This window comes from Pogoniulus pusillus, chromosome 13 (assembly GCF_015220805.1).
Source record: "Pogoniulus pusillus isolate bPogPus1 chromosome 13, bPogPus1.pri, whole genome shotgun sequence".
Taxonomy (NCBI): Eukaryota; Metazoa; Chordata; class Aves; order Piciformes; family Lybiidae; genus Pogoniulus; species Pogoniulus pusillus.
The window spans coordinates 26,950,284-26,963,174 of NC_087276.1; the positions used below are offsets into that span (position 1 = coordinate 26,950,284).

A 12,891-nucleotide genomic window follows, 5' to 3' on the forward strand; every position below is an offset into this window, starting at 1 on the left:
TTTCAGGCCGCGGCAGGCGCAGACTTTGCGTTCTGCTCGGCTGCTGCGTCGAAGCCAACCCACCCATGAGATGTGCAGATGACACCAAGCTGGGAGGTGGTGTTGATCTGTTGGAAGATAGAAGAGCCCTGCAGAGGGACCTGGACAGGCTGGATGGGTGGGCAGAGGCCCATGGGATGAGATTTAACAAGACAAGTGCAGGATTCTGCACTTTGGCCACAACAACCCCAAGCAGCACTACAGGCTGGGGACAGAGTGGCTGAGAGCAGCCAGGAGGAAAGGGACCTGGGGGTACTGATAGATAGTAGGCTGAAGATGAACCAGCAGTGTACCCAGGTGGCTAAGAGAGCCAATGGCATCCTGGCCTGCATCTGGAACAGTGTGGCCAGCAGGACAAGGGAGGTTATTCTGCCCCTGTACTCAGCACTGCTCAGGCCACACCTTGAGTACTATGTCCAGTTCTGGGCTCCTCAATTCAAGAGAGATGTTGAGGTGCTGGAACGTGTCCAGAGAAGGGCAACAAAGCTGGTGAAGGGCCTGGAACACAAATCCTGTGAGGAGAGGCTGAGGGATCTGGGGTTGTTTAGCCTGGAGAAGAGCAGGCTCAGGGCAGAGCTCATTGCTGTCTACAACTCCCTGAAGGGACACTGTAGCCAGGTGGGGGTTGGCCTCTTCTCCCAGGCAACCAGCAACAGAACAAGGGGACACAGTCTCAAGTTGTGCCGGGGTAGGTATAGGCTGGATATTAGGAAGAAGTTCTTCACAGAGAGAGTGATTTCCCACAGGAATGGGCTGCCCAGGGAGGTGGTGGAGGCACTTAGTGCCATGGTCTTGTTGACTGGATAGGGCTGGGTGCTAGGTTGGACTGATTGATCTTGGAGGTCTCTTCCAACCTGGTTGATTCTATGATTCTATGATTCTAAGATATCCAAGAACTGCATTGACTGCCTTTGTAACAATCCATTAAAGGCATCTATTGAAACAAACAAACATTGCCAGGGAGCCTCAAAATCAGCTTAGCCAGCCTGGAATTAAGCAGTGGCAGATCAGGATGTCGTTGCTTGGCCATGTGTACATCGTGCTGTTTACCCTTGTCTCTGGCTAGATCCTAAGTGAGAGCGAGGAAATGAGGCCTTCAGAAAGGCAGTGACAATTGTTTCAGAAAAAGAAAGTCTTTTGGTAAACAGAAAGACTGGTCAAATTTGAAGAGGAGATGATTTGAAGGCACTTGTACAAATGAACAAACAGTGCAGAGAAATTAAATCAAGGGCTTTTTTTTCTTTTTTTGTGTGCCTAAAGACACAGTCCCAGCCAAAGCATCTGAAGCAAATCAATTTAAAATGGGAAGAGTGGAAATCCTCTTAGATAAGATCCTGTGGCTCCAAGGTACTGCTGAGCGCAGGAACTCAGTACATTTTCTAGAATGGTGAGGTGTCTTTGTGGAGAGATAATGAGACCTATTTTTACATTAAATATTTACATTTACCTTAAGCAAGGCCATCCAAAGCTCTCTGCTTTGAGGTGTAAAGGCAACCTCTTACCACGGAGGTTGGGAAGAAAACTCCCATGCATGCTGCTTGGGTTTTGGGTTACCATAGAATCAACCAGGTTGGAGGAGACTTCCAAGATCATCCAGTCCAATCTATCACCCAGCCCTGTCCACTTAACTAGACCATGGCACTAAGTGCCCCATCCAGGCTTGTATTCAACACCTCCAGGGACAGCAATTCCACCACCTCCCTGGGCAGCCCATTCCAATGCCAGTCACTCTCTTTGGCAAGAACTTCCTCCTAACATCCAGCCTAGACCTCCCTTGACACAACTTGAGACTGTGTCCCCTTGTTCTGTTGCTGGCTGCTTGGGAGAAGAGACCAACCCCCACATATGTATGCCTACATGTGGTTTTGTTGCTTCTGTACTTGGCAACATTCAACTCCATCCTCTGGAAATCTTGGGAAGGAAGAATTGAGTGAAAAAGAGAGAGTAAGAAGAGTGCTCTGAGAGAGCAATCTGTACTTGATTATTGACTGTGCATCAGGTAAACAGCTTCCACTGTTCAGGCATGAGAGTGGTGCTCGTTACTCTCTTGATAGGAACTGGGATGAAAAAAAGCAATTGATCTGATCCTGTTTAGCAGCTGCCTCGAATCTGGCAGTGTTTGAAATTTCAGGTTCCTCTGCTTTCTCAGAAAGAACTGCTCAGCTTTCATAGTAGTTCACATGTTAATTACTTGAGGAAAGCTGGTCAGTAAGGAAGTTAGAACAAACTCTTCCCAATGTGTCAGTGGTGTTAGCTGTCTGATCTCATAAACAGTCCTGACCAAAAGGCTGCCTTTAGATAGAGGTTTTTTATATCTTCAGAGCCAAGCCTTGCAGAGTGTGGAATTCTCTCAGGTCTCACCCATGTTGTTATTTTCTGTCAAAATAATCAAATGGAAACCCAAACACCAGCAGTTGTTCATTGAAGAGCATCCCCAAGTTGCCTTGAAAAAGAATACCCAAGATACTAGAGAGCAAGCAGAACCAGAAGCATCTTGACACAGCTTGAGAATGTTGCCAGCTGCAGGGCTGGTACTTCTTGCTGCAAAATAAAACCTTTATTGGTGTCCTGTTGGATTGGTAATGTGGTAATAAAATCAACAGCTCTTCTGCACCCTGTTAAATTACCAGCCAGTGTGCACACACTGTCTTCCCTGCACACCTCTTTAAGGAGTTATGTAAGGAACTGATTTAAAGAGCTATCAGAGGAGCTATCACTGGCACACTTCAGGGCAACCTGGAAAGTAAACGCTGGAGCCCCCAACACAAGAAGGACATGGAACTGTTGGAGCCAGTCCAGAGGAGGCCACCAAGATGCTCAGAGGACTGCAGCATCTCCGCTATGAGGAAAGGCTATGAGAGTTAGGGCTCTGCAGCCTGGAGAAGAGAAGGCTTTGAGGAGACCTTGGAGTGGCCTTCCAGTATCTGAAGAGGACCTTCAGGAGGGCTGGGGAGGGACTGCTGACAAGGTCTTGTAATGACAGGATGAAGAGTAAAGGGTTTAAATTGGCAGAGGGGAGATTTAAACTAGATGTGAGGAAGAAGTTCTTTGCATTGAGGGTGGTGAGACACTGGCACAGGTTGCCCAGGGAGGTTGTGGCTGCTCCCTCCCTGGAGGTGTTCAAGGCCAGGTTGGATGAGACCTTGAGTGACCTGTTCTAGTGGGAGGTGTCCCTGCCTATGTCAGGGGTTGGAACTGGATGATCCTTGAGGTCCCTTCCAAACTAAACCATTCTATAATTCTGTTGTGGTTCATCAGGGATGCAGAGGCATAAAGAGGTGAAAAGGACAAAGGCTTTGTATGGTGCAAAGACAGACACCACTTCCACCCACTTTTCTTTGCTTCAGTACCCTGCCCCATCCTGTTGCCTCTGCACTGACAATGTGTGCAGCGTGCAATGGAGCAGCTATGTGCACAAGAATAGCTTGATTCTCTTTCCTTGAGGAGGGAAACGAGGCTGGGTTGAATTAAGAAAGAACTGGAAGGCTGCTTTTCAAGCACAGAGTGATGCTGATGGAAAGGAGGGGACAAAGCTCATGTGGTTAAATGTGTGGAGAGAGTCTGGTCTGCAGAGATTTCAGCGCAGCCTTAGCATCAGTTTGTCTGAGGTGCACCAGTGAACAGTGTATGGTTTGGAAGAAGCAGGATGGCTAACACAGGGATTACTTTTACTTGCCTGAGTGCTCTTGTCTCGTCTTGAAGCTGACAGCACTGTTGGGAGCTCTGAGTCAGTCTGCATGCGTGGCATACCTGCCGTTTCGGTTATTTCCTCCTTGAACCCAGTAGAGTATCTCTGAGAAGCATGTTCTAGCTGTTTGTTTCTTTTTACATCTCTGTCTTCTCCCCTCTCCTCCTCCTCCTCACCCTTGATGAGTCTCGAGGGGAGAAAGAAATCACAGTTTTGATGGAGTGCTATTCTTCCAGCAGCCGTCTCGCACTCTTGCACACACAATCAAAACTAACAATGGGCCTCATTGGTGGAGCAGGCCAGCCAGCAAGAGATTGATTAGAGATGGTAGGCCTCTGTTAAATCCTTATTCTTGTTAATGAGAAGTTATTTTATCTTTGTATTTTGTTTTCACTTTGCCCATGTGGTGGTTGCAGACTCAATTTCTGCTCACCTCTGGGAGCACCTGTCATCGCTGCAGGAGCGCGATGCCTTCCTGCCAGAGGATTGCCCTGGGATTCCTGGGAGGGTCAGCAAAGCCTGCTCTTGGCTGGCACTAATCAACCAGGAGGACTTGAGCAATCTGTGGTGTTCCAGCCTCAAATCCTGTATTTAGAATCACTGTGAGCAGGGACAAAGGAGAGAGCTGCCAGCAGCACTGTGTTGGGCACGCTCACCGCACTGGGCAGCAAAGCGCTCAGCTGGCCGAACAATGTGGGGGCAGAACATCTGCTGCAGAGCTGGGATGAGGGACTTTTGGTTCCTGCATTGAATTATAGAATCAACCAGGTTGGAAGAGACCTCTGAGATCATCCAGTCCAACCTAGCACCCTGCCCTGTCCAACCAACTAGACCATGGCACTAAGTGCCCCCATCCAGGCTTTGCTTGAACACTTCCAGGGACAGCAACTCCACCACCTCCCTGGGCAGCCCATTCCAATGCCAAGCCCTCTCTCTGCCAACAACTTCCTCCTAACATCCAGCCTAGACCTCCCCTGGCACAACTTGACACTCTGTCCCCTTCTTCTGTTGCTGGGTGCCTAGGAGAAGAGCCCAACCCCACCTGGCTACAGCCTCCCTTCAGGTAGCTGCAGACAGCAATGAGGTCTTCCCTGAACCTCCTCTTCTGCAGGCTGCACACCCCCAGCTCCCTCAGCCTCTCCTCATAGGGTTTGTGTTCCAGGCCTCTCACCAGCTTCATTGCCCTTCTCTGGCCATGTTCCAGTACCTCAACATCTCTCTTAAAGAGAGATGTCTCTTCCTGTGCATAGTTTTCTCTCAGATATTGTAGCAGCTTGTTTCATGTTAGGACCCAACTTTAATTCTTGCTGCCGTCTTCATCTTATTCTGCTCACTCATGGGCTTTTTTTTTCCTCCCAATACAACTTCTCTCTTGCTTCATCTGCTTCCCTAAACAATTGCCTATCCCCTAGGGAAGGGTAGGGTTTTTTTGCCTTTTCTATTTCTTTTCCCTGTCTTTCTTTTTGTATCAAATGAAACCAGTCACCTCGAGGATAGCAGAGAGATCTAACAGGAAGTTTTCTTTATACTGCACAATTTCTGAGCTGAGAGATGTTGCTCCAAGGCTTCAGGAGGCTGGGCTGAAGCCTTGTTTCAACTGAGCAAAGTTAATGCTCTTCCTATGCCTCTGTTTCCCATCTGTATGAGGTGGATGATGCTCCTGCCAACATCAGTCAACTGTTGTAAGGATAAATAGTCTGTGCTGATAAGGAATACAGAGCAGCTCTGGGCTGGGGAATACACTGCCCTGTTACCTGTCAGCCTGGAGCAATACCTGTTTCCAGCATGTTGGCACCACTTGCTCCCCTTCCCTGCCATGCCTGCAAGCCTGCCAGGGTAGACCCCATTGTGCAGGTGATTAATTCTGATGATGTTAGAGAACTATTCCAGTGGCTGAGTCTTTCCTCACTAGCAGGAGGATGGTACATGTGAAGCTCCCCGAAAGGTCAGAGGTTTAACTTGCTGATGGGTGTTGGAGTGAGTGATATGCTACACTGAGGCAGGTACTGAACCTAGAACCTGTCACTTGAGAAAAGAAGGCTTGGTTTTGGGCAGGAAAAGTGAGGCTGGCTCACAGATGTCATCTGAGATTCAGTCACTCTGCAATTCCCTGTTTGCTTTCTAATCAGCTGTTGGCCATCAAGTGGCTTTTGCAGTTTCCTCATGTCCCAAGGGCATAGCAGTGCTGGTGCTTTATCTCCAGCAGCCTGTTTGTGGTGGCATGAGTTCTACCTCTCCATCTGCACTTCCCTTCTCTCTGCAGAGGAGTAAGGCACTGAAAAAAAGGCAGCTTTTGAATTATTCCCACAAATTCTGCACAAATTCAGCCACTCTCATTGTCACAGGCTCACAGGACATCAGGGGTTGGAAGGGACCCAAAGAGATCATCGAGTCCCAACCCCCTTGCCAGAGCAGGACCACACAATCTAGCTCAGGTCACACAGGAACACATCCAGACAGGTCTTCAAAGCCTTCAGAGAAGAAGACTCTACAGCCTCACTGGGGAGCCTGTGTCAGTGCTCTGTGACCCTTACAGTCAAGAAGTTACCCCTTGTGTTAAGGTGGAACCTCCTGTGCTGCAGCTTCCATCCACTGCTGCATTGTCAGTACTGCTGATGCCTTCATCCAGGCAACAGGACCCAACAGGTGAGAGCCTTCCCAGCTGTGAAGTACCTCAGCATTTGTTTCCACAGCCTCTGGTAGACTTGGTAGTGCTAGATTTAGACTTAGACTCTATGATGTTAAAGATCTTTTCCAACCTAAATGATTCTGTGCCTGTGCCATTAGTAAGTAACCAAATTCCTGGAATAACCCTTTTAAAACAAGTTTACAATCCACCTCTCTCCAAATCCCTTTTCTCTTCATTAAAATATCTCTTACTTAATGATATGGAAAAGACAGCTCAAGCTTTCTAGGAAGAGTCCTGTGCACCAACGTGGAGCACAGGTTACTGATGAGAATTTAATTAAACAGTGCTTCCAGGCTGCTGTAGCAACATATGCAGCCCTGGAGGGATGCATGGTGTAGGACAGCATGTGGAGCAGGTTGTGCCCTAGCTCTGCCCCTGCCTCAAACCAGGCAGCTGCCGGCTCCATCCTCTTGCTGCGTGGCAGAGCTGGGCAGCCCTGCACAACCCTGAGCTTCAGACAGCACAAAAGCTGCTGCTGTGTCAGCACAGGTTAGCAGGAGGCAGAGCAGATCCTGGCTGACTTACCTGCTACAATAAAAGCCTCTCCTTCCTTTCCCTCCCCCTGCCACGCTCCCAGCACCCACGTGAGTGCCATTTGCTAAAGAAGAGCTGTTCTCGTCGCTAGCTGTGCCCAGTCTCCCCATGGGAGGTCTTGGGAGAGGAGGATGTCTGTGTCCACCCGCTGCTGTATTTGAACAGCTTACAAAGGACTGTGTGGGCTGACAGGGCTGTGTGTACACACTGGGAGAAGAAGACAGTGTTAAATAATGGAGAAAACAAGGGGGGACATAAGCAAAAGCCTTCCCGAACTCCTGTTCCCATCTCTGCTGCTAAATTGTCTTGTGGCTTTGCTCTAGGTCACTTGACCTTCTGATTTTCTCTATCCCTCTCCCCTGAGTGCAGGATATTACCATTCATGGACTTCCCCTGGGGTTTGAGCAGCTTTTCAAAGTGTTCTTTAGTGGGGAAGCTGTGTGTGAATGAGGTGTAGTGGCACAGATGAGCTTTGTCGTACACAAATGGATGCAGCAAATTGTCCCTCAGACGTGTGGTGCAACCTGGGGGTCCTCGGGTGGCATGGCTGCCCTCTTCCCTTTCTATAGGTACCAGCCACCTTCAGCTGGCACTGAATCTCTTTAATTTATTTTACTTATTTATTTGAGTCTCTGGTAGTATCAAAAGATGCTCTGCTTAGAGCCTGTGCGATCAGCATTCTGGAAGGAAAAGGCGATGAGTGTGTCCGGGCGAGGAGGGAATGCCAAGGCACACATGAAATGAGTGCTTTGCAGAGCAGCTTTTGATGCATGCTTCTTGCTTTCCCTTCTTGCTTTCCCTAGCTGCTCTGTTGTGAATTTGCAGAACACACAGAGCCATGTCAGCAAACCAGAGTCCTGCTGGTGGCTTGCATGTGGCTATGTTCAAAGCTGTACATGAAAAGGAGTGGAAATTGCTTGGAGGTTTTTATCCTTCTGTGAGAGAAAAGTCTAGGGTTTCTGGGTACCTTGCACCTCAGTCATCCTTCCTGGCTGCTCCACAGGCTCCATTTGTTCATCTGTCTTTGGACATGAGGAAGAGGGGACAAGTCATCTCAGGGTCCATTTGTTCATCTGTCTTTGGACATGAGGAAGAGGGGACAAGTCATCTCAGGGTCCATTTGTCCATCTGTCTTTGGACATGAAGAAGAAGGGACAAGTCATCTCAGGGTCCATTTGTTCATCTGTCTTTGGACATGAGGAAGAGGGGACAAGTCATCTCAGGGTCTATGTGTTCATCTGTCTTTGGACATGAAGAAGAAGGGACAAGTCATCTCAGGGTCCATTTGTCCATCTGTCTTTGGACATGAAGAAGAAGGGACAAGTCATCTCAGGGTCCATTTGTCCATCTGTCTTTGGACATGAGGAAGAGGGGACAAGTCATCTCAGGGTCCATTTGTTCATCTCTCTTTGGACATGAAGAAGAAGGGACAAGTCATCTCAGGGTCCATTTGTTCATCTCTCTTTGGACATGAAGAAGAAGGGACAAGTCATCTCAGGGTCCATTTGTTCATCTGTCTTTGGACATGAAGAAGAAGGGACAAGTCATCTCAGGGTCCATTTGTTCATCTGTCTTTGGACATGAAGAAGAAGGGACAAGTCATCTCAGGGTCCATTTGTTCATCTCTCTTTGGACATGAGGAAGAAGGGACAAGTCATCTCAGGGTCCATTTGTTCATCTGTCTTTGGACATGAAGAAGAAGGGACAAGTCATCTCAGGGTCCATTTGTTCATCTCTCTTTGGACATGAGGAAGAGGGGACGAGCCATCTCTCCAGCCTCCAGTCAGTTCTGGGCCTCTGTGATGATGTTGGTCTACTCCAGCATGTTCATCTGCAGCAAGATGGCATCTGCCGTGCCACTCCTGTGTGACAACTAGTGCCAAAGACTTTAGCAATCCCTCTGGTCCTTTCCTCCACTTGTGATCCCACATGGACATCTCTGAAGCCTCCTTAGCTGTCTGTGAGGAGTGTTTGATCACAGAATCATAGAATCAACCAGGTTGGAAGAGACCTCTGAGATCATCCAGTCTAAACTAGCACCCAGACCTATCCAGTCAACCAGACCATGGCACTAAGTGCCTCATCCAGACTTTGCATGAACACCTCCAGGGACACTGACTCCACCACCTCCCTGGGCAACCCATTCCAATGCCAGTCACTCTCTCTGCCAACAACTTCCTCCTAACATCCAGCCTATACTTCCTCCAGCACAACTTGAGACTGTGTCCCCTTGTTCTGTTGCTGGTTGCCTGGCAAAAGTTAAGACCAACCCCACCTGACTACAGCCTCCCTTCAGGTAGTTGTAGACAGCAATGAGGTACAGAGGAAGAGGGCAAGCAGTCAGAGCATTGCTGAGGGACTTCAAGATAGTTTTTGTACCACTCCTTCACCTTTTCCCTGTATGCTGCAGGAGCAGGTTTATGAGAAGACCACTAGGAAAAGCAGTTAGGTCCAGGAAACAGTTGTGTGAGATGCAGCTGGTATCAACCAGCAAAGTATCTGCTGACATGTGAGTGGCAGCATGGCTCAGCCTGCACAAAGCCACCAGTAAGAGAGCAGTAGGCACTGCCTCTCTTCTTTTCTTGAGTAAGCAGCATGATGTTTAAATACAAACATAATTAGGACTTATCTCCTGCTTTGGGAGTTGCAGCTACTACCCATGCAGGACTGGCGCAAAAGACTCTCTCACCTTCAGGGAAGGAAGAGAGTATGTGTTGGTGTGTGTGAAGAGCTGTTCACAGATGGGGAAACACAGCAAAAGATTCTCATGCTGGTATGGTCTTGGGACATCTGTCTTCATCTAAAGCGTGGATCTGGGTTCATCTAAAGGTCTTCTGCCTTATTTGTTGTGAATAGAAATGCCTGTGTGGTGCCCTCACCTAGGATTTCAGAGTTAAATGGTTTCAGCCTAGATTTAGATTGAATACCAAAGTGGTTGACCCTTTCCCACAAGACTTGGCATCTAAATGGGGAGGGATGTAGTGGGGAAGTAGTGAGGAGCAGAGAATGGGGTGTCACAAGTCTGCTTTGGCAGCCTAAGGGTCAGCATCCAGGGCAAGATGTGTTCCTCTATTATCCTTGTATTGCTTGTGTACTTCAGTGTCTGAGTGCTCAGTCCCTACACAGCTCTCAAGCATGAAGTCAGCGCAGCAGAAGCCAGCTAATGTGCTTTCTCTCAAACTGACTTGCCAGCTTAAGATATTTCAAAGCTTGTTAGGCAGCTCTTCTTCATGGCATCTCAGTCTCTGCCACGTTTGGATGTTCTCTGAGACCTTTCCCTAAGCAGAGATTCAAACTAGGTGCTAGGAAAGGGTTCTTCCCCGTGAGGGTGGAGAGCCACTGACACAGGTTGCCCAGGGAAGCTGTGGAGCACAGAATCACAGAATGTGATCAAAGATGTGATCAAAGATCACATTCTGTGATCCACGACCTCCCTGGAGGTGTTCAAGTACCAGGTTGGATGAGGCCTTGAGCGACCTGTTCTAGTGAGAGGTGTCCTTGCCTATGGCAGGGGGTTGGAACTGGATGAGCTTTGAGATCCCTTCCAATCTAAACCATTCTAAGGTAATGATCACTGTGAATGTAGCTCCTGCTTTGCTCTGAGGCATCCCACCTCTGTTTGGAGACAGTTGTTGATGGAGAGGGTTGGAAGCACATCAAGCTTTCAGTAAGGGCATTTCTTAAAGATTTGATGCACTTCAGAGCCTGAGGGAGTCTTCTGCACAACATGCCATGCAGGCTGCCCAGGTCCTAACATGTCAGCAGTGCAGTGGGAATCTATTAATGGTTTAGGTTGGAAGTGACCTCAAAGGTCATCGAGTTCCAACCCCCCACCATAGGCAGGGGCACCACCCACTAGAACAGGTCACTCAAGGCCTCATCCAGCCTGGCCTTGAACACCTCCAAGGAGGGAGCAGCCACAACCTCCCTGGGCAACCTGTGCCAGTGTCTCACCACCCTCACTGCAAAGAACCCTTTCACAACATCTACTTTGAATCTCCCCTCTACCACTTTAAACCCATTACTCCTCATCCTCTCATTACATGACTTTGTCAATAGTCTCTCCCCAGCCTTCCTGTAGCCCCTTTCAGATACTGAAAGGGCACTATAAGGTTACCTCGAAGCCTTCTCTTCTCCAGGCTGCAGAGCCCCAGTTCTTGTAGCCTGTCCTCATAGCAGAGCTGCTGCAGCCCTCTCAGCATCTTTGTGGCCTTCTCTGGACTCACTTTGACAGTTCCATGTCCTTCTTGTGTTGGGGGCTCCAGAACTGACACAGTACTACAGGTGGGGTCTGAGGAGAGCAGAGTAAAGGGGCAGAATCCCCTCTCTTGCCGTGGTTAGAGTAAAGGGGCAGAATCCCCTCCCTTGCCCTGCTGCCCACACTGCTCTTGCTGCAGCCCAGCACAGGGTTGTGTCTGGGCTGCACTCACACTGCAGGCTCCTGTGGAGCTTTTCATCACCCCAGACCCCCAGGGCCTTTTTCTCAGGGCTGCTCTCAGCCATTCCTCACCCAGCCTGGAGTTGTGCTTGTGAATGCTCCGACCCAGGTGCAGGGCAGTGCAGTGGTGGTGTCCTTGCCACAGTGCTGTGTCTGTGGAGCAATGACAGAATGCAGCAGCACACCAAAAATCCTTCTGGAAAGCTTTGTTATGAGGGCTGCCTGCTGTGATTTTGGTAGTGTCCTACCCTGTGTTACAGACCAGCAGCTTTTGCAGCTCAGCTCTTCACATTCTGTATGCCTAAGGAATTAATACTTAACATGGACAGAGATTAAGGTTGGGATTTAATAATGTACCAACTGCCTTTAGTCACATACTTGGAAATGGTGAAAAACTTAACCCTGTTCTCATGCTAGCCTCAGACAAACGAGTACATGAATCAAACTACCTCCACACACAACCCCCATTCCTTCTGCCCCGTGTGAGTTAGCTGTAAGAGCAGGTAACTCAGTACTATTTTAGGATCTGGCTTTTAATGTATATTCTGGGCTGTTTTTTTTTTGCCAATGGCATGAGAACATCCTTTGAGGAAGAAGTGTGGAAAAGTATTTTATGTCAAACTAACTTCTAAGGATTTGTAGCTAAATCACACTGCTGCCTTCTCCTCCAAGGGGGAAGGAGGAAATTTGAGAGCTCAAGGATGACCTCCAGCTTTGGTAACTCCCAAGATTATCTTTTGATGGCATCTTTAGCTTCTAGAAGAAGACAAGCCTGTCTGCCTGCCTCTTGGAAGGAAGAGATCAAACTGAGGCTTACAAATTTTCATTTGTCCCTAATCTGTATTCAGTTTCAGCTAAAGCAGGTAGCTGGTAACAGTGGATCTCTCTCAATGGTGTTCCAGGGAGCTGACACATATTTCAGCCTTAAACTGAAGGGTTTGTCTGTCTTAATGGAAAGCTCTGGAGAGCGCTGCCTGTGCTAGCTGTCACTTTGCATTTCTAGGATGTAGCCAGCTCTGGAGAAGGGACTCTCTGCAGATGGCTTTTCCAAGAAGCAGGTAGTGGAAGAGGTGCATGCAGCACAAGGCAGGGTCTGTGACTGTGCCGTGCGTCTGCGGACTGGTTCTCATGCCACCTGCAGTGCAGCCACAAGGAATCTGCAGCAGGGGTTGCCAGTCAGCACTGTTGGTTTGCCCGTCCCTGGGAAAGCTCCTGTGTTTCTGGGTGTTAAAAGGGCCCAGCTGACCGTTCAGAAGTTTTGGCTGTGTGTCAACAGCTGTCTGTCAGCCTGTTTCCTAGGTAGTTGTCCGACAGCTGTGCATGTCTCTGCCAGGCAAGTGTCTCACCGTGTTGGCCTGGGAAAGCACAGGAGATGTCCTTGGCTTTTTTTTGGCAGAATGGCTGCAGCCCAAAGTTGTTTTTCTTCATATAATTCCATTAGAGTGATGACAGCTTCAAGTTAGAATAGAAAAAGACCTGATGAAAGAACCACTCTGTAAGTAG

General features: G+C 48.7%; 1 protein-coding gene across 7 annotated transcripts in view; it reads left to right on the top strand.

Annotated features, from left to right (window-relative positions):
* The window catches only part of MAD1L1 (mitotic arrest deficient 1 like 1), a 511,231-nt gene that overhangs the window by 379,758 nt on the left and 118,582 nt on the right, over positions 1–12,891 (top strand). The gene's annotated exons all lie outside the window — the stretch shown is intronic.